General features: G+C 42.4%; 1 long non-coding RNA gene and 1 pseudogene across 1 annotated transcript; one reads left to right on the top strand and one right to left on the bottom strand.

Moving 5' to 3' along the window:
* The first annotated feature begins 425 nt into the window (after positions 1-425).
* On the top strand, positions 426-2,462 carry LOC112446635 (small ribosomal subunit protein eS26-like; annotated as a pseudogene).
* Positions 2,463-7,661: 5,199 nt separating this feature from the next.
* On the bottom strand, positions 7,662-17,261 carry LOC112446834 (uncharacterized). Its single transcript, XR_003034926.2, has 3 exons — positions 17,019-17,261; positions 16,499-16,676; positions 7,662-7,834 (listed from the first exon to the last, which is right to left on the bottom strand). It is a non-coding gene; the product is annotated as an uncharacterized lncRNA (long non-coding RNA).
* Between the last annotated feature and the right edge of the window lie 1,671 nt (positions 17,262-18,932).

Raw genomic sequence — 18,932 nt, 5'->3', positions numbered from 1 at the left:
TTTTTTTTTTTTTTTTGGCCACATGGCTTGCAGGATCTTTGTTCCCTGACCAGGGATTGAACCAGGGCCCATGGCAGTGAAAGCACCGAGTTCCCTATGATTTTATTTAATGCAGTTTAAAGCTCTACTCAACTCTGGTTCAGATACAAAGAATTTTGCCCTTAATTTTCTCAAAACTTAACTGTCTTTACCCAAATGAAGTGGGCATCTATTTGGATAATGAATCCTGGTTTTTCTTCCATCTCCACACAAAATTAGTGAACACATTAGTAAAGCCCTGGACACAAGGCATTAGTCTTGTTCTATTAACTGCTGGGCCTCTGAAAAGAACACCAAATTAATATATTGCTCAAGCAAAGCCGAGTTTGCTGCTCATTACAATGAAGGAGAGCCCTGTATTGGCATCATCTTAGGGTGTCTCAGAGTGGAACTTCAAGGATGGGTATTTATAAGGTGAAGATGAGATTTCCAGTGTGGGAACTTGCTTGTGGCTGGACCAAGTGTGTGACGCACAATTTAAGACTGGTGAATTCAGCAAGGTGTAGGTTTTGAAATGACTCTTGGTAAGTAAACAACTCTTTGATAAGCACTCTGGTTTTCCCAGTTGAGCTGTCTAGCCTTCACAGGAATGCATTTTCTGGATGTTTTTGAGACAAATATTTTACAAGCTCTATCTTCTTGGGCAAGAACTTCCCAGTGTAGAAAGCTATGTTAATGGAGTCCTATTTTGTATAGTTGTAAGAAGATTTTCTCAGTTCTTTATGTCTCTTATCTGTAAATGGAGATGATTCTAGCACTTACCTCATGGAGTTATTATGAGGTTTAATGAGTTAATGGAGGTTAAGCACTTAGAAAAAGTACCTGGCACGCAGAAGGTGTTATGTATCTATTTATCATCATCTTTCCAACCTAGTACATTTTAATTAGTCTTGCCCGTGCCAGATTGAGGAGGACTTTCAATCTAAATGGATTTTTAAGGATTTTTTTTCTGATAAAATCAGATTTATAGCAACGATAGTTATCTGACAGCTTCACATTACTTTGCTTTTTAAGCCATTCTGAATCAACAAAATTCATTACATTTTCATATATTGCCCTGACTTTTACCTTTCCTGAATTCTAGATATGTGTTTGCTGTCAGAGATGAAATTCCATTTCCCAAAGTGGAACTTCTCATCTTTACATGAGTTCTTCCAGCACCCAACTTGGCATTACTAGAGCCACTCAAATGTAGGAGTGAAGACAAATGCAGGTTCTGATTTCTATCCCATCCTCCCATAGGCTCTTGTCAAAGGTCTCAGTCATTAAGCAAATATTAGGTGAATACCTTGTATGCTCCAGGTTCTCTGATTGGTATAGGGAATAAAGTGGTAAGCAAAACAGATGTGCAATCTCCCCTCACAAAGCATAGACTCCGTGGTAGAGACGGACATCAATCTGGTGTAAAGTTACAACTGCCACAGATAACAGACACAGGCATGTCAAAAGGACTGAGACTGCTTGCACATATATCATTGTAACTTGGGACTCAGAACTAAGGCCACCGACATCAGCAAGACTGCATGATTTATTCCAGTGATTCCTGCCCAGGGAGCTAAGACTATACACTGGTAAATATCTTTATTGTTTGCTTTAGGAACTTCCTTAAAAAATCAATTTATCTGAACTTTAGCTGCTCAAACAGTCAATGTCTCAGGATAACAGAACTCTTCACTGTATAACTCCTTGCTTCAAGACCCCCAGCTCACTCTCAATTCACTACCTCTAAATGATTAAAAAAAGAACTTTGCCTGATCTCAACTGGATCCCCTTAAAACCACTTGAGTCAAGACCTCAAAACTCTATCATATCAGCTCCTGACTTCCCCTTTCTGAGACATTTCTAAGTTTTACTTGAGTGACAGGTTATGCTGGTGGTCTTTTGGAGAGGCTATACGCAATAAATCATGACAAGCTGATAGAGGCTATGAAATCAAAACACGGGGAAAAGAGTGGGTAGCAAGAGACCTGGTCTAGAATGAGAGTGGCGAAGGAGAGCTCAGAAACCTCTAGAGTAAACGATGTTGGAACTGAAAATTCAACACCGAGGAGGAATTAACTAGATAAAGAGTGAAGGAGGACCTCTCTTGCCTCTGCGCTTCCAAGATGATCAAGAAAAGAATAATGACCAAAAACAAGAATAATGGTCGGACCAAGAAGGGCCTCGGCCACGTGCAGCCTATTCGCTGCACCAACTGTGCTTGGTGCCTGCCCGAGGATAAGTTTACTAAGAAGTCTTTATGTAGAACATCATAGCGCTCGCAGCCTTCGGGGACATTTTTGAAGCGAGTGTTTTTGATGCCCATTGTGCAATGCATCGTAAGGTAGTCAGGAATCTCTCGGAAGCCCCGAAAGACTGAACACCTCTATCCTCGATTTAGACGTCCAGGTGCTACCCCATGTCCTCCTCCAAAGCCCAAGTAAGAATCCAAGTCCTTAAAGATTAAAGAAATACTGGGTTCTCTGAAATGACAATAAAATGGAAATTATACTTAAAAAAAAAAAAAGACAGAGCGAAGGAGGGAGAGTGTTCCAGGCAAAGGCGTTGAATTGGGAGAGGACTGTATTTTTCTAGAATGGAAAGAAGTCTACAGGGGCTGGAGCAGCAAGAAGGATAGGAGGAAATGAAGGGTAGGAGGAAAAGTCCAAAGGATGGGCAGAACCAGCCAGGTCATAAGGACCCCACACTATGTATTGAAGACTGGAGCTCTTATTTCTGAAAGAAAAGGGCCACGACTGAAGACCTTACAGCAGAAGAGTGATAGGATCTGATTTGACACTTTAGAAAGCTCACTCTGGCTGCTGGGTGGATGGAGTGATTGTAGAGAGCAAAAGTTAATGAGACATAGTTAAGAACTGCTGTAGAACTCAAAAAAAAAAAAAAAGCTAAGATGGAATTTGCCACCTGTATAGTAATCCAAGTCCGTCCTACACTCCCAGTTTAGCTTTTCACCATAGCCTGCTACCCTAGTCTAACTTAGACCATTCTCCTTTTTTGGCTGAACCACGCTGGCATGTGAGATCTTAGCTTCCTGACTAGGTATTGAACCTGTGCCCCCTGCATTGGAAGGCAGAGTCTTATGCACTGGACTGCCAGAGAAGTTCCTAATCTAGACCATTCTAAATCAACTCTAGGACCTAACTAGTTCTCTGATTTCCATATCCTGTTCTATAAAATGGGAGAAATAATAACATATATACTTCTCGTTTAACTCAACAAATACTTTTGAGCAATTGTCATATGTCCAACATGTGCTAAGTCCCAGAAATTTACTCATGAGCAAAAGCAAGACAAGACAAACATATCCTGCCCTGCAAAGCCATCAGATCAAGTGAAACAAAGCATATCAAAGCTCTTTGAAAACTGTGAAACTTTAGGTATCATATATATTTTTATTTTCTGTTTATTTGCTATTTTGACACCTGAGGTTTGACAGAAAACAGCAAACTTCTGTAAAGCGATTATGCTTCAATAAAAAGTAAATGAATTAAAAAAAATTAAAAAGCCTTTCTGGAGATAGACTGTTCCTCCTGGAGCTAGCAAACTTAAGAGATAGCCAAGGGCTTCCCAGGTGACTCAAGTGGTAAAGAACCACTGCAGGCTGCAGTCCATGGGGTCACAAAGAGTTGAACACAACTTAGTGACTGAGCAGCTCCAAGAACCTGTCTGGGAGCACACCTTTGATATACCAACAAACCAATTAGAGCCATCCTCTATCAGGCCTCACACCCCAGCAGACAATATCCCTCTGCCTTAATCATCCTAGGCCAGGTGTCAGGTGACTAGGACTTCTCTGGTGGTTCAGATGATAAAGAATCTGCCTGCAATGCAGGAGATGAGGGTTAAACCCCTGGGTTGGGAAGATCTCCTGGAGAAGGAAATGGCAACCCACTCCAATGTTCTTTCCTGGAGAATTCCCACAGACAGAGGAGCCTGCTGGGCTACAGTTCTTGGGGTTGCAAAGAGTCGGACATGACTGAGTGACTGACACTATACTTTAGAGCCCACAGAAACAAGACTGTTTACCCTGGGATGCCTTGACTTTCCCCTAGAAACTGCAAAAAATTTCTAGCCTCAGCCTTCCTCCTTTTTCCTGTCTTCTGCTTGAAGATAAAACCCACATTCTGGTGCTTTTCCTGTGACCCTGTATGGCAACAGTGACTCCAGTCTAGACCCATGAGTATAATAAATTTGGTTTTCTTGTGATCTCCTGTGGTTGCCCTTGACTGACCATCACATAAAAGCACGTAGAAGACTGCATTAACACTTTTGATTGCAAGTAACTAAAACACAAATCAAGCACCATGAAGAAAAAGGAAATTTTTTAACTCACGTAGGGGACAGTCTAGGAGTATCCTAGTCTGATGCATAATTGTATCTATGACATCAAAGAATGACCTGAGGGATCCATATCTTTCTCCATCACTTAGGCTGTTATCACATCACGGACCAAATGGCCACCAGCAGTGAAAGGACAGTCTCGAGAGAAAGACTCCATCTCTCATGAGAGCCCTAAGAGGAAAGTTCAGGGCAGAAATCTGATTGCGTCTGGTTTAGATCATGTGCCTGCCCATGGTGTTGGTCTTGAGGTAGCATTCTCTCAGGGCCTGGATCACATGCGCATTCCTGGTGGAAGTAATTGGGTGAGTCAGTTCTCCTGAGCAATGTTTCTAAGGGTTGGTGTGAGGGAAGATGGGTTCCCTAGTGGGAGGTTTCTGGGCAAAGAACAACCACAGCAACAAGTTCACAACAAAGATGTTGCAGACACACACTAGGATTAATAATTAGGATCTGAATATCTGATGTCTGATAGCCTTTATGAGCCTCAACATAAATAGTAGAGAGGAAGTAAGGAAAATAAGAGAAAGAGCAAAATGGAATAATAATAGTTAGAGGATGACATTATGAGAGCCAGGCTGATGACTTTCCAGATAAAAGAGAGCTGGAGATGTTTTTAGTCTGAGGAAGTTGGACTGAAACACACTGGAGAGAAAGGGAAAAAATCAGTGGGAAAAGGTCAAGGAGGAGAAAAAAATAGAGAACATAATGAGAGAATTTTAGATTGGAGGAGGGATATCTCAGCTTTTGACACAGGAAAGAAAAAGGTTTTGATGGCTATGGATGTACCATACTTAAAAATCATCTATTTTTTAAAGAAAATTTACTGCTTGAACCATCTCTTATATAGGAGTCATCTTAACATTTTTTCCGTAATTTACTTGAAGCACTTTTTAGTGTTATACGAAATAATGGTGCTTCTTATACTCAATACTCACTTAGATTTGATGAAATTTGGTGGTAATTGTATCAGTAATTGATCATCCCCATGCTCTTCGTTGGAGAAGGCAATGGCACCCCACTCCAGTACTCTTGCCTCTAAAATCCCATGGACAGAGGAGCCTGGTGGGCTGCAGTCCATGGGGTCGCTAAGAGTCAGACACAACTGAGCGACTTCACTTTCACTTTTCACTTTTATGCATTGGAGAAGGAAATGGCAACCCACTCCAGTGTCCTGGCTGGAGAATCCCAGGGACAGAGGAGCCTGGTGGGCTGCCGTCTATGGGGTCACACAGAGTTGGACACGACTGAAGCGACTTAGCAGCATGCTCTTCGTATTCTGAGCAGATGAAGTAAGAGATGCAGAGACATTGTTTGCCAGCAGGGATGGGGTTGAAATTTAGATAAGGTCAGTTCAGCCCTGGCTCTGAATTGACTATCGGTTCCATCAGTTACTTCAGAGTCAGGGCTGAACTGATCTCATCTCTATTTCAATCCTTCCGAGTGTCTCCGACGGGTATGGAGTTTGATTCTAAATGCGATTTTGCCTTCCTACTGTCTGGTTGGGGCCTCTCCTTTACCCTTGAATATGGAGTATATTTTTTTGGTGGGATTCAACATTCTCCTCTCTATGGTTGCTCAGCAGCGAGCTGCAATTTTGAAGTTCTCCCAGAAGATAAGCACACATCCTTCTACTCCATCATCTTACAGTGTCAAACAACCTCTCTATATCTCTTACTTCATCTGCTCTGAGTACGAAGAGCATGGGGATGGTCAAACAATTACTGATACAATTACCTACCAAATTTCATCACATCTAAGTGATTACTGATTATCAGAAGCACCATTATTTCATATAACACTAAAAAATGCTTCAATTATGGACAAAAATGTTGACAATTCCTATTTAAAGATTCAAGAAGTAAATTGTCTTTAAAAAAATGACTCTTGGCTCCACCAGTTACTGTGCTTCCCTGGTGGCTCAGATGGTAGAGAATCTGCCTGCAATGCAGGAGACCCAGGTTCAGTCCCTGGGTTGGGAAGATCCCCTGGAGAAGGAAATGGCTACCTATTCCTGTATTCTTGCCTGTAGAATTTCATGGACAGAGGAGCCTAGCAGGTTACAGTCCATGGGGTTGTAGAGTCAGACACAACTGAGTGACTAACCCTTTCACTTTCACTTTCCACCAGTTACTAGTGAGATCCTTGGTCAAGTTTTACATCCCTATGCTTCAATTTTCTCATCTATAAAATAGGAGTACCTAAATATGAAAGTTATGACCAACCTAGACAGCATATTAAAAAGCAGAGATATTACTTTGTCAACAAAGGTCCATCTAGTCAAGGCTATGCTTTTTCCAGTAGTCATGTAAGGATGTGAGAGTTGGACTGTAAAGAAAGCTGCTGCTGCTGCTAAGTCACTTCAGTCGTGTTAGACTCTGTGCGACCCCATAGACGGCAGCCCACCAGGCTCCCCAGTCCCTGGGATTCTCCAGGCAGGAATGCTGGAGTGGGTTGCCATTTCCTTCTCCAATGCATGGAAGGGAAAAGTGAAAGTGAAGTTGCTCAGTCGTGTCCGACTCTTCTCAACCCCATGGACTTCAGCCTACCAGGCTCCTCCATCCATGGGATTTTCCAGGCAAGAATACTGGAGTGGGGTGCCATTGGAAACTGAGCACCGAATAATTGATGCTTTTGAACTGTGGTGTTGGAGAAGACTCTTGAGAGTCCCCTTGAACTGCAAGGAGATCCAACCAGTCCATCCTAAAGGAGATCAGTCCTGGGTGTTCACTGGAAGGACTGATGCTGAGGCTGAAACTCCAATACTTTGGCCACCTGATGTGAAGAGCTGACTCATTTGAAAAGACCCTGATGCTGGGAAAGATTGAGGGCAGGAGGAGAAGGGGACGACAGAGGATGAGGTGGTTTGGATGGCATCACCGACTCAATGGACATGGGTTTGGGTGAACTCCGGGAGTTGGTGATGGACAGGGAGGCCTGGCGTGCTGCGGTTCATGGAGTCACAAAAAGCTGGACACAACTGAGCGACTGAACTGAACTGAACCTGTATATTTGGAGACTAAATGAATTAAATGTGTGGGAAAAAATTTAACATGTTGCCTGCAGCATAGAGGCTTCGAGTAAAAGTTTGTTGCTGTGTTTTTAATTTTATCTTTGGTGTGGAAGATGTGTGTATGTTTGAAAGGGCTGTGTTTCATTGCTGTGTTTTAATTTTATTTTTGGTTTGGAGATGTGTGCATGTTGGGAAGGGCTGCCATGGCAAGTGGGAGTGAAACTGCACACCTCAGATGGGATTTGCATCTTCCAACTGAAGCTGCATGACTCATCTCCAGACTTAATGAAACTCAACTTCTTTATGTTTAAGTGCAGAAGGCATTCCGTGAGAGGCAAAGTGCTAGGTAAAAGTAGGTTTATTTATATCCTTTGTAAAGAGGTTGCAGGAAATGGGGCTTGAGAGAATGGTCATGTCCCAGGTCTCACAAAGTTCCTTGGCTTCCTGCAGGAAAGAATTCAAGAATGAGCCATAGTAAAGAGAAAACAGAGAGGCACACTCCATAGGCAGAACACAGGTCCATTTCAAAAGGCAAGAGCAACCCCCTAGTGTGGGGGTGGTTAATTTTTACCAGCTGGGTTATTTCCTAGGCTAATGAGTGGGAGAATTGTTCCAGCTATTTGGGGGAAGGGGTGAGAATTTGCAGGAATTGGATCACCACCTACTTTTTGGCCTTCTAGTGTTGGCCTTGGAACTTTCATGGCATCTGTAGGTGTGTCATTTAGCATGCTGGTGTGTTACAGTGAGCATGTAACGAGACTCAGGGCCTACTGGAAATCAAATCTGCCATCGTGCGCCTAGTAGATTCTAAGCAGTTTATGTTGTATCCTCAGTAGCTCTGTCTGTGTTTTTATGGTTGTTCCCTGCCCGCTTCCTTCCTGTCTCAGGAGAGAGAACTGAGAACAAGAGGGGAACCATCTGAGAGTTGAAACAGTACATCTACAGCATCGCTGTTTGCCCAGTGCTATCAGTACCTCCCACTGATCAGGTGTCGGGTGGTGATGGCAGGCTGTACCACCTGAGGTTGGCTGAGTGAGGCCATGTCGCCACTGCTGCTGGCCCTTTGCTTACCGTTCTCTTGCTGAGAGCACCTCTCCCAAAAGCCGTGCAGCTCCTGCCTCACTTCACTCAGACTCTTCCACCAATGTTATTTCTACAGTGATGCCTCCCTAGTCACCCTCCTGAGACTAACACTCTACCTCATCCTGATTGGTTGTTTTCCTTTTTATTTCTTTTATGTGGACCAGAAAGTGAAGAGGAACTAAAGATCCTCTTGATGAAAATTAAAGAAGAGAGTGAAAAACCTGCCTTAAAACTCAACATTCAAAAAACTAAGATCATGGCATCCGGTCCCATCACTTCACAGCAAATAGATGGGAAAACAATGGAAACAGTGACAGACTTTCTTTTCTTGGGCTCCAGAATCACTGCAGATAGTGACTGCAGCCATGAAATTAAAAGACGCTTGTTCCTTGGAAGGAAAGTTATGACCAACCTAGACAGCATATTAAAAAGGAAAGGTATTACTTTGCCAACCAAGGTCCATCTAGTCAAAGCTATGGTTTTTCCAGTGGTCATGTATGAATGTGAGAGTTGGACTATAAAGAAAGCTGAGCACTGAAGAATTGATGCTTTTGAACTGTGGTGTTGGAGAAGACTCTTGAGAGTCCCTTGGACTGCAAGGAGATCCAACCAGTCAATCCTAAAGGAAATCAGTCTTGAATATCATTGGAAGGACTGATGCTGAAGCTGAAGCTCCAATAATTTGGCCACCTCATTCGAAGAGTTGACTCATTTGAAAAGACCCTGATGCTGGCAAAGATAGAAGGTGGGAGGAAAGTGGGATGACAGAGGATGAGATGGTTGGATGGCATCATCAACTCAATGGACATGAGTTTGAGCAAGCTCCAGAGGTTGATGATGGACAGGGAGGCCTGGTATGCTGCAGTCCATGGGGTCATAAAGAGTCAGACATGACTGAGTGACTGAACTGAATTGGACCACTTTTAAGGTCTTTACTGAATTTGTTACAATATTGCTTCTGTTTTATGTTTTGGTTTTTTGGCCACGAGGAATGTGGAATCTTATCTCCTCAACTAGGACTCGAACCTGCACCCCCTGCATTGGAACGCAAAATCTCAATTGCTGGACTGCCAGGAAAATTCCAGCTTTAGCATACGATGGCCTTTAGGGGAGGAAAAAATCCTACTTCCTCTCTTTGAGGTTCTCAGCTGGGGTCCTTGTAACAAAGTGAAGTTTCTCAGTGTGCCCGACTCTTTGTGATCCCATGGACTGTAGTCTACCAGACTCCTCCATCCATGGAATTTTCCAGGCAAGAGTACTGAGCGGGTTTTCTTTCTTCAGGGGATCTTCCCAACCCAGGGATTGAACACAGGTCTCCCACATTGGAGGCAGATGCTTTACCGTCTGAGCCACCAGGGAAGCCTGTAACAAAAGACAGTTTAAAAGACAAAAACAAACAGAAGTTTATTAACATGTGTATACCTGGGCTTCCAGGTGGCACAGTGGTAAAGAATCCATTTGCCAATGCAGGAGAAGCGAGAGATGCAGGTTCTATCCCTGGCTTGGGAAGATCCCCTGGAGAAAGAAATGGCAACCCACTCCAGTATTCTTGCCTGGGAAATTCCACAGACAGAGGAGCCTGGGAGCTACAGTCCATGGGGTCACAAAGAGTTGGACATGAATGAGCGATTAAATAGCTGCAGCAGCAGCGTGCCTCATATACAGAGAGAAACTCTGGGAAGAGTGACTCAGAAGTGGTTTAGAATTTGGACTTAAACATTCTCTTCCGCTACAACAAAAGAAGAAAGGTGGGAGGGGAGGTGGCAAGTTAAGGGAAGGTGACTAGGAAAATATAATAAACAAGAGTAAGTCTTGCTTTGCAGAGTGACATCTGCGCCTTCCTTCTCTATGGAGAAGAGGTTTCTGTGATTTAGAGTCCTCTTCTCCCTGGTACAGAGTGAGAGACGCTTTTTACAAATGGAGATTTCTTTTATGAATGGAAATTTTCCTTACAAAAGGGTAATTTCTACTCTGATTTCTTTCTCAAAATAATCAGCTTACAATAATCCTTATGCAAAAGAAGCATATTTGGGGGCAGCATATCCTGGTATCTCATAGCATGTAACATTAGAGCACATTCAATCTGTTTATGTATTTATCGCCTATCTCCCTGGCAAGGAAAGAGGTGGTGACTTAGTTTTGTTCGCTATCTCTAATGCCTGGTACAGAACAGACACATAAATAATTGTTGAGCAAACAAATGAATAAATGAGTGAATGAAAGGTGAGGGAGTGATTCAGGTCATCATCAGAAGTTGAGGTTGCCAGGGAGGGAAACGCCGCCCGCGGTAGCTGATACCCACTTGCTCATTCATTCAAAGCTCTTTCTTGTGCTCTTGTTCTGTACCTACTCTGTTTTTGGTGCTAAAGACCGATCAGTGGAGAAAATAGATACAATTCCTGTTCTCTGGAGTTTATGTTCTACTACCGGAGAGAGAAAATAAGCCTGATCAATAATTAATTATGTGCTGTGTTCGAAAGGGATCCGAGCTATGGAAAAGTGAAGCAGGACAAGGGGAATCTAGAACACAGGCCAGAGGGCGGGACAGACTGGAAGTTGATCACAGAGAATCTTGGAGCTGCCTGGGTGACGGTTTTTCTAGGCAGAAGATACAGCTAGTGCAAGGGGCCGAAGGTAGGAGCAGGTCTGGAGTGTCCAAGTAATAGCCAGTAGGCCGGTGTGCCCGCAGCAGAACAAGGTGGGGGTGCGGGGGCGCCTGGGGATGAGTAGGGTGCCAATGTTGTTCTGGGCGTTGTCAGATATTGTAAGAATCTGGGCTGTGATTCTGAGGAGTGGGAGACATGCAGGGTTTTAGGTAGTAGAGTAACAGGATCTGGGCTTCCCAGGTGGCTCAGTCATCAAGAACCCGCCTGTCAATGCAGGAGTCGCAGGAGCCTCAAAAGAAATCTGCAGCAGAGGGCACCTCCCGGTCCAGAGAGCAAAGTTCCAACTCTGTGTCTGGCCTGAGAGTGCCTGGCAGCAATAGGAGCTGTGTCCTCCAGTCTCTGTGAGTTTGTCCTTCCGGCCTGCAGAGTCGCTGCCTTCACTCACCCCTCCACCTGTTGTGTCATCTCAGTAAGAAGAGAGTCACCCAAATACCATGAGCCCCAACCCCAAACCCCAAGGAAGCACTGTGCTTGAATGTCAGGTCCCATCCCCTCCTAGCACTTGTGAAGAGAACTGCCCCACCCCTGGCCCCGACTTTTTGTGGCCTCATGTGTGCAGGCGTTTATCACCCAAGGGCAGCCCGTCCGTTGTCTAGGCTGTGACATTATCGTGGCCCAGTGACATCCTGTAACCTATCAGAACTAGAAAATTCTAAGAGATCTCCCTGTTAGTAGTGGCAACAGGAGTCAGTGCAGAAGCAGAGGACTCGGTGGGTGGAGAGAGGAAAATGGAGCCAATAAAGGATCGCAGACAGACTGAGAGAGTGCTGGTCCAGGAACGAGGCTGCCTGCGTTCCTGAGCTGTTGACAGAAATAATGCGTGGCGATTCCTGCAAGTAGCTCTCACTTTTCCTGAGGTGACTTGAAAACTGACCCAAGCCAAGCTAAAGCGTGTTCTCAGTTCATTCTTGATATTTTCAAAAAAATACCAGCTCTGCTCCCCAGGGCTCAAGGGGTGTGGCCCCCCTGCTATGCACTCCCTGTGCTTCTGCTCTGTGAGTGGGGCAGAGCTAGAGCCCAGGCTGGGCCAAGTTCACGTCTCCTGACTTCCGTCATTAGGATTCTAGATGATGCCTCCTTTTTCTGCTTGTGGTTCAGACCTTGAAAAACATTTAGCCCTCTTTCCTACCAGACATTCTCATTTTATTTTTACTATGACTGCTAACCTCATCTGGAACTAAGACTCTAAAATAATCCTGGTAGTTAAAGCTCTGTGTAGAGGCATATGCTCAGTCGTGTCCGACTCTCTGCAACCCCATGGACTGTAACCTACCAGGCTCCTCTGTCCTTGGCGTTTTCCAGGCAAGAACACTGGAGTGGGTTGTCATGTCCTACTCCAAGGGATGTTCCTGACCCAGGGATCAAACCCAAGTCTCCTGTGGCTCCTGCGTTGGCTGGTGGATTTTTTACCACTGAGCCACCTGGGAAGCCCCAAGTTAAAGCTACTTTCTACTATTCAACACAATCCAGTAAACACTAGGTGAATATCTATTATATGTTGGGTATTGGGAGCAACTGTGCATAAGGCAGGTAAGTCCTCAGGCAGCTTCAGTCTAAAAAAAAAAATAACAAATTTGTAGTCTTATTTTAGGCCAGGTGGCATAGTACTGTTGTATATAGAGCTTTGTTTTGAGGATCATAGAAGAGCAATGGCTTATCCTTCTTGTGGGCTTAAGAACTTGAAGTTGGTCATTTGCTGACCCAGCAAACTCTTGGAACATATTGCTGATTATTGCTGGAAAAGCTGATTAAAACTAAAGCCTGTCTCCTTGTCTCCTGGACTGAATACTTTATACTGAACCTTAATACTTCCATTAAGGTTTGAATGTCATTCTTGTTCCTTTAAACATGGCATCAGGCCAAGTCATTAACTTTCTGACAGCCAGTCCTTTCCCCCGGCTATCTGTTCCAGATCTTCACTGGGTCACTCAAGCTGCATGGATGCTTTGATGGAAATTGGGAATGAATACACATGTAGAATATTAAACCTGAAAGTACTTGGCCTGAACAGTTTTCTACCCTAGATAAGTAGAAATGGAAAACTGAGTAAAATGATGATTTTCTGCCTGCTTTGTGTCTGTGCAATCTTCTGGGTTTTCTCCAGTTTTATTTTTAAAGTTAACATACAGTAAAGTTGACTTTTTTGTATGTACTGTCTGTCCTGTAAGTTTTAACATGTACATAAATTCATAGAACCATCACCAAAATCAAGATTCAGAACAGCTCAATCCTGCCCCAAACACCCTCGTGTTGTCCCTTTGCCATCACACTCTCTCTCCAGCTCTAATCTGTTGTTCATCACTATGACTTTGTCCTTTAGAGACTTTCATATAAATGGAATCATTGAATAGGTAACCTTTACAGACTGGTTCCTTCTGCTCAGCTTAATGCCTTTGAGATTTATCAAAGTTGTTGAATGATTCAAAGTTGGTTTCATGATATTGTTGAGTAGTGTTCCATTATGTTGATGCACCATGGGTTGTTTATCCATTCACTAATCAAAGGACATTTGGCTTGTTTCCAATTTTTGGTGATTATGACTAGAGCCGCTATGTAAACACTTCTGTACAAAGCTTGTTTGCTTTTGTAAATGTGTTTATCTCTGTATGGTAAATACCCGAGAATAGGATTGCTGGATGTGGTGAGTGTGCAAAGTCAGTCAGACAGGGAAAGACGAGTATCATACGATATCGCTTACATGTGGTACAAATGAACTTATTTATAAAGCAGAAATAGCCTCACAGATGTAGAAACAAGCGTACGGTTGTGGGGGGTAAGGGGGGACAAACTGGGAAACTGGGATTGACAAATACACACCGCTATATGTAAAATAGACAACTAATAAGGACCTACGGTGTAACACAGGACCTCTTCTCAGCACTTTTTAGTGACCTATATGGGAAAAGAATCTGAGAGAGAATGTGCTGCTGTTTGTTGTTGTTGAGTTGCCAAGTTGTATCCAACTCATTTGGGACCCCACAGACTGTAGCCCACCAGGCTTCTTTTTCCATGGGATTTCCCAGGCAAGACTATCGAAGTGGATTGCTATTTCCTTCTGCAGGGAATCTTCCAGACCCATGGATCGAACTCACATCTCCTGAATTGGTAAAGATGGGTTCTTTACCACTGAGCTATCTGGGAAGCCCCCCAAAAGAATAAATATATGTTTATGTTTACCTGATACACTTTGCTATATAGCAGAAACCGATGTGACATTGTAAATCAACTCTATGCTAATAAAAATTTTTTTCAAAATTTTTCCAGAGGGCATATACCATTTTACATCCCCACTAACAAAGTACGAGAGTTACAGTTGCTCTGCATCCTAGCTGCCACTTTGTATTTTGGTAATTTTTATTTTACCCATTCTAAAAATGTGTCATGGTTATAAGTTGTATTTCCTTAATGGCTAATAACGTTGAACATCTTTTCATGGGCCTTATTGCAATCTTTGCATTCTCCTTGGTAAAGTATCTACTCAAGTCTTTTACCCGTTTCAATATTAGCTTCTTTTATTTTTTTTAATTGAAATATAATTGATTTACAACATTGTATTAGTTTCTGATGTATGGCAAAGTGGTTCAGTTATACATATATAAACATATTCTTTTTCATATTCTTTTCAATTATGGTTTACTACAGGACACTGAACATAGTTCCCTGTGCTATTAGATAGGATTTTGTTACCTATTTTGTATATAGTATTAACAGCTTGTATTTGCTAATCCCAAACTTCTAATTTATTCTTCCTCTACCCTCTCTCCCCTTCGGTAACAATCCATTTGTTTTCTACGTCTGTGAGTCTCTTTCTGTTTCATAAGTAAGATCACTTGTGTCATACTTTAGATTCCACATAATGGAATCATCTGGAGAAGCAAATGGCAACCCACTGCCTGGAGAATCCCATGGACAGAGGAGCCTGGCAGGCTACAGTCCATCGGATCGCAAAGAGTTGGACACGGCTGAGCGACTAAGCACAAAGGTAACATACGATATCTTTCTCTGTCTTAGTTCATTTGCTACAATAAATTCTAGGTCCATTCATGTCGTAGCAAATGGCATTATTTCATTCATTTTATGGCTGAGTAGTATTCCATTGTACATAGGTACCACCTCATCTTTATTCATTCGTCTGTCAATGGACATTTGTTTCCGTGTCTTGGCTATTATAAATAGTGTTGTTGTGCACATTGGGGTGCATGTTTCTTTTTGAATTAGAGTTTTTACATTTTCTGGTTACATGCCCAGAAGTGGGATTGCTGAATCATATGGCAACTCTATTTTTAGTTTTTTAAGATCTCCATAGTGGCTACACCAATTTATATTTACACCAACAGTACAGAAGAGTTCTTTTTTCTCCACACTCTCTCCAGTATTTGTTACCTGTAGACTGTGATGATGGCCATTCTGACTGGTATTTGGTGGTACCTTGTTGCAGTTTTGATTTGCTTTTTTCTAATAATTAGTGATGTTGAGCATCTTTGCACATGCCTCTTAGAATATGTATGTTTTCTTTGGAGAAATTATTGTTATTCTATACAGTAGATGGAGAAGGAAATGGCAACCCACTCCAGTATTCTTGCTTAGAAAATCCCATGGATGGAGGAGCCTGGCGTCCATGGGGTCACAAAGAGTCGGACACGACTGAGCAACTTCACTTTCACTTTTAACTTTCTACACTAGAAGACTATTTAGGTCTTCTGCCCATTTTTTGATTGAGTTTTTTTTATTTTTTGTTATTGAGTTGTCTGAGCTGTTTGTATATTCTGGAAATTAAGCCCTTGTTGGCCACATCATTTGCAAATATTTTTTCCTAATATGTAGGCTATCTTTTCATCTCATTTAGGAAATGAGACTCTGATGTGTAAAAGCTTATAGGTTTAAGTACATCCCATTTATTTATTTTTGCTTTTCTTTCTATTGCCTTGGGATATTGACCTAAGTAAACATTGTTATGATTTATGTCAGAGTTGGATTGTTTTCTTTTCATTGATATTTGATGGTTCTTTAGGTATTCTGGTTAAATTCCTTTTTTAGAGATACTATTTGCAAATATTTTCTTTTGCAAATAGCTTGTCTTTTCATGCTCTTACTGTCTTTTGCATATCAACAATTTTTAATTTTGATGAAGTCCAATTTATCAATTTCTTCTTTTATACTTCATACTTTTGGTATTTGTTAGTTTACTCTTCAGAATGTCGATATGATGAAATTGCCTTGACTGATATTCAACTCTGAACCAGTCTTGCATTCTCAGAATAAATTTCACTTGGCATTGTATATTATTGTTTTTGCATATTAGGGGGCAGACTTGAGTTCATTTTAAGTGATACTAGAGGGGAAAAAGTAATAAACTCACCATATTGGTCATCTTCTCCAATCTGACTGCTACTATTTACCTTCAGAGCTCTCAGATGCTTCATTTATTGTATGCAGGTTTCGTAGCTACAGTCAGTGGGATGAAGAGGGTGGAATGACTCAGTGTGCTCACTCTATTGCACCTAGAATTGAACCTCTTCAATCGTTTTTAAAAACTCCTACAAGAGACAAGAGAATGGTGGATGGAATTTCTATTCTAAATTTCCTGCCTAACCAAATGTTTAGACCTATTAATGCTAGGAAGAGGAAAAATGTAAGTGTGGGCGGATGAGGTGGGACTACCGTATAGTCATGTGAAATATTTGAAACCCAAAAAAAGAAAAGAAAGTCTTTTAAGCTTCACTTTTACAGGCTTATATTTTACCCACCATCTGTGGGAAAGGAAATAAGAAACGAAACACACGAATTAAAATAAGTTTTGGAATCAGCAAAGGACTAAAGAAAGTTTCACTGGGCAAGTTAGTATGGATTCAGGAAAGGAGGAAATACACTATACTTACTGAGGTTTTTTTGTACCATCTCCAAACCAGTACTTGCCAGGAATTTCCCTTTTTCCATTTAGCCTGCTTATAAGCCCACCACAAAGAGCAAGGCTTGGGTTTGCCTAAGCCTACGTTTGAGACAGAAATAAAACCCTTTTCCCTCCAAACAGGGGACTGAGCTGTGAGACCTTGAAAGCTTTTCTTATTGCTTATCTTCTTTGTTATTCTTTTACAGCCTTGTGGATCCATAATATCATTACCTTTCCCCCACACAACTGTCTAGTTTTGACTCTCATGTCTATGGAGTTCATGGAGTCAGGTCACAGTAAAGGTCAACTTCTACACAACGAGCCACTGTGTTTGCTGGTTTCAGTCTGAATATATTAATTCTGGTGCGTGCGTGTGTGTATGTGTGTGTGTTTTGGGAAACTTTGAGTCAGAGCTTAGTCAAGGATAAAACATCCTGCACTGGGAGACTCCTGACAAAAGAGATAAGGATTTTCTCCATACCCTTTCCTACAAGTGTACTAGACTCCCATCCAGTGACAGGTTTGCTCAGAAATACCATTTCCTCCACTCTTAAAGGGTCAAAGTTGAGAAAAGGATTGCTGGGTATGATTTACAAGATGAAAATGCAGACTATTCATCCCAAATGAGACACTAAATTTATTTTGAAAACCTGCTGTGTTTGCCCGGAGATGACTCTCATGGAAAACAGCCTGGAGCCTCTGCTAAAATGAGGGTTGTTATTACCCGAAGCACTGTCCCTCCTCTCTGCAGCCTAGCAGGAAACGGAATTTAGAGTTTGGGGAAGTGAATTGCTATCAGCCTAACAGAGCAACCTAACCCAGAGTGATCAGATTGCAGGCTTCTCGTGAGCCAGGGACCACGTGTTCTTGACTTTAGCTCTTGCTCAGCGTGATCCTTCCACATGGGGGTCATCCACTAAGTGACATCTCGACAAGATCTGAGAGTTGATTCGTGCATCCACATTTAGTGAGTGGCCTGCTATGAGTGAGACTTTGTTCTAGTTGCATACACTGACATAAGAAAAATAAACCCCTAAAATCCTGCTTTAAAAAGACTCTTTTAGTGGAAGAGGCAGGAGGTAACCAATGGTCTCAGTCAGCTCGGCCTGCCCTCACAAAATATCATAGACTGGGTGGCTTCAAGCAACAGAAATTTATTTCTCATGGTTCCAGAAGCGAGAAGGCCAAGTATTGGCTAATTTGGTTTCTAGCGAGAGCTCTTTCTGGCTTGCTCATGGCCACCTTATCTCTGTGTCCTCACACAAAGAGACAAATCTCTGGTGTCTCTTCTTATAAGGACACTAATCCTGTTGGATCAGGGAGCCACTCTTAGGACCTCATTTAATCTTAATTGGTTCTCAATCTACATATAGTATGCTGAGAAGTAGGGCTTCAACATACAAAGTTTAAGGGGATACATCTCAGTTCATATCACCAACCGTCCGACAAATTAATAAAGTGGCAGATAGTAATGAGTGGTATAAAAAGAAAGTGGAAGAGACTAGGACAGCTTGAGATCAAATGATGCTAATAGGCTTCTCTGAGGAGATGACATTAACAGAGGCTTCAGTGAGGAGAGGAAGCAAGCTGCTGAGAGGGGAGACGGCCCAGAGACTCTCCCCTCTCCGGGGATACCAAGAAGAATGCTTGGTCACAGCAGGTAGATGTTTCAAAATAAAAAAGAATTGATCAGATAGAGTTGATTAGGGAGAAAGAGCAGCTTGTTTTGAGTGAAGCCGCCTTCAGCCTTTCAGCTCAGTCCCAAGGAGGAAGCACCTTGGCCCATCTGATCCCCATTGTGCCTGGAGGGTATGAAGGGGAGGAAGTCTAAATGTATTTAGAATATCAAATCTCTCTAATAAAAAGAGCTCAAACCTCAGGAGATTTTAGCCTGTCCCCAGAG

The sequence above is a fragment of the Bos taurus genome, chromosome 5 (genome assembly GCF_002263795.3).
Source record: "Bos taurus isolate L1 Dominette 01449 registration number 42190680 breed Hereford chromosome 5, ARS-UCD2.0, whole genome shotgun sequence".
In the NCBI taxonomy this organism is placed as follows: Eukaryota; Metazoa; Chordata; class Mammalia; order Artiodactyla; family Bovidae; genus Bos; species Bos taurus.
The sequence above is the reverse complement of the archived record's forward strand: the minus strand, read 5'-3'. Positions and strand labels throughout refer to the sequence as shown.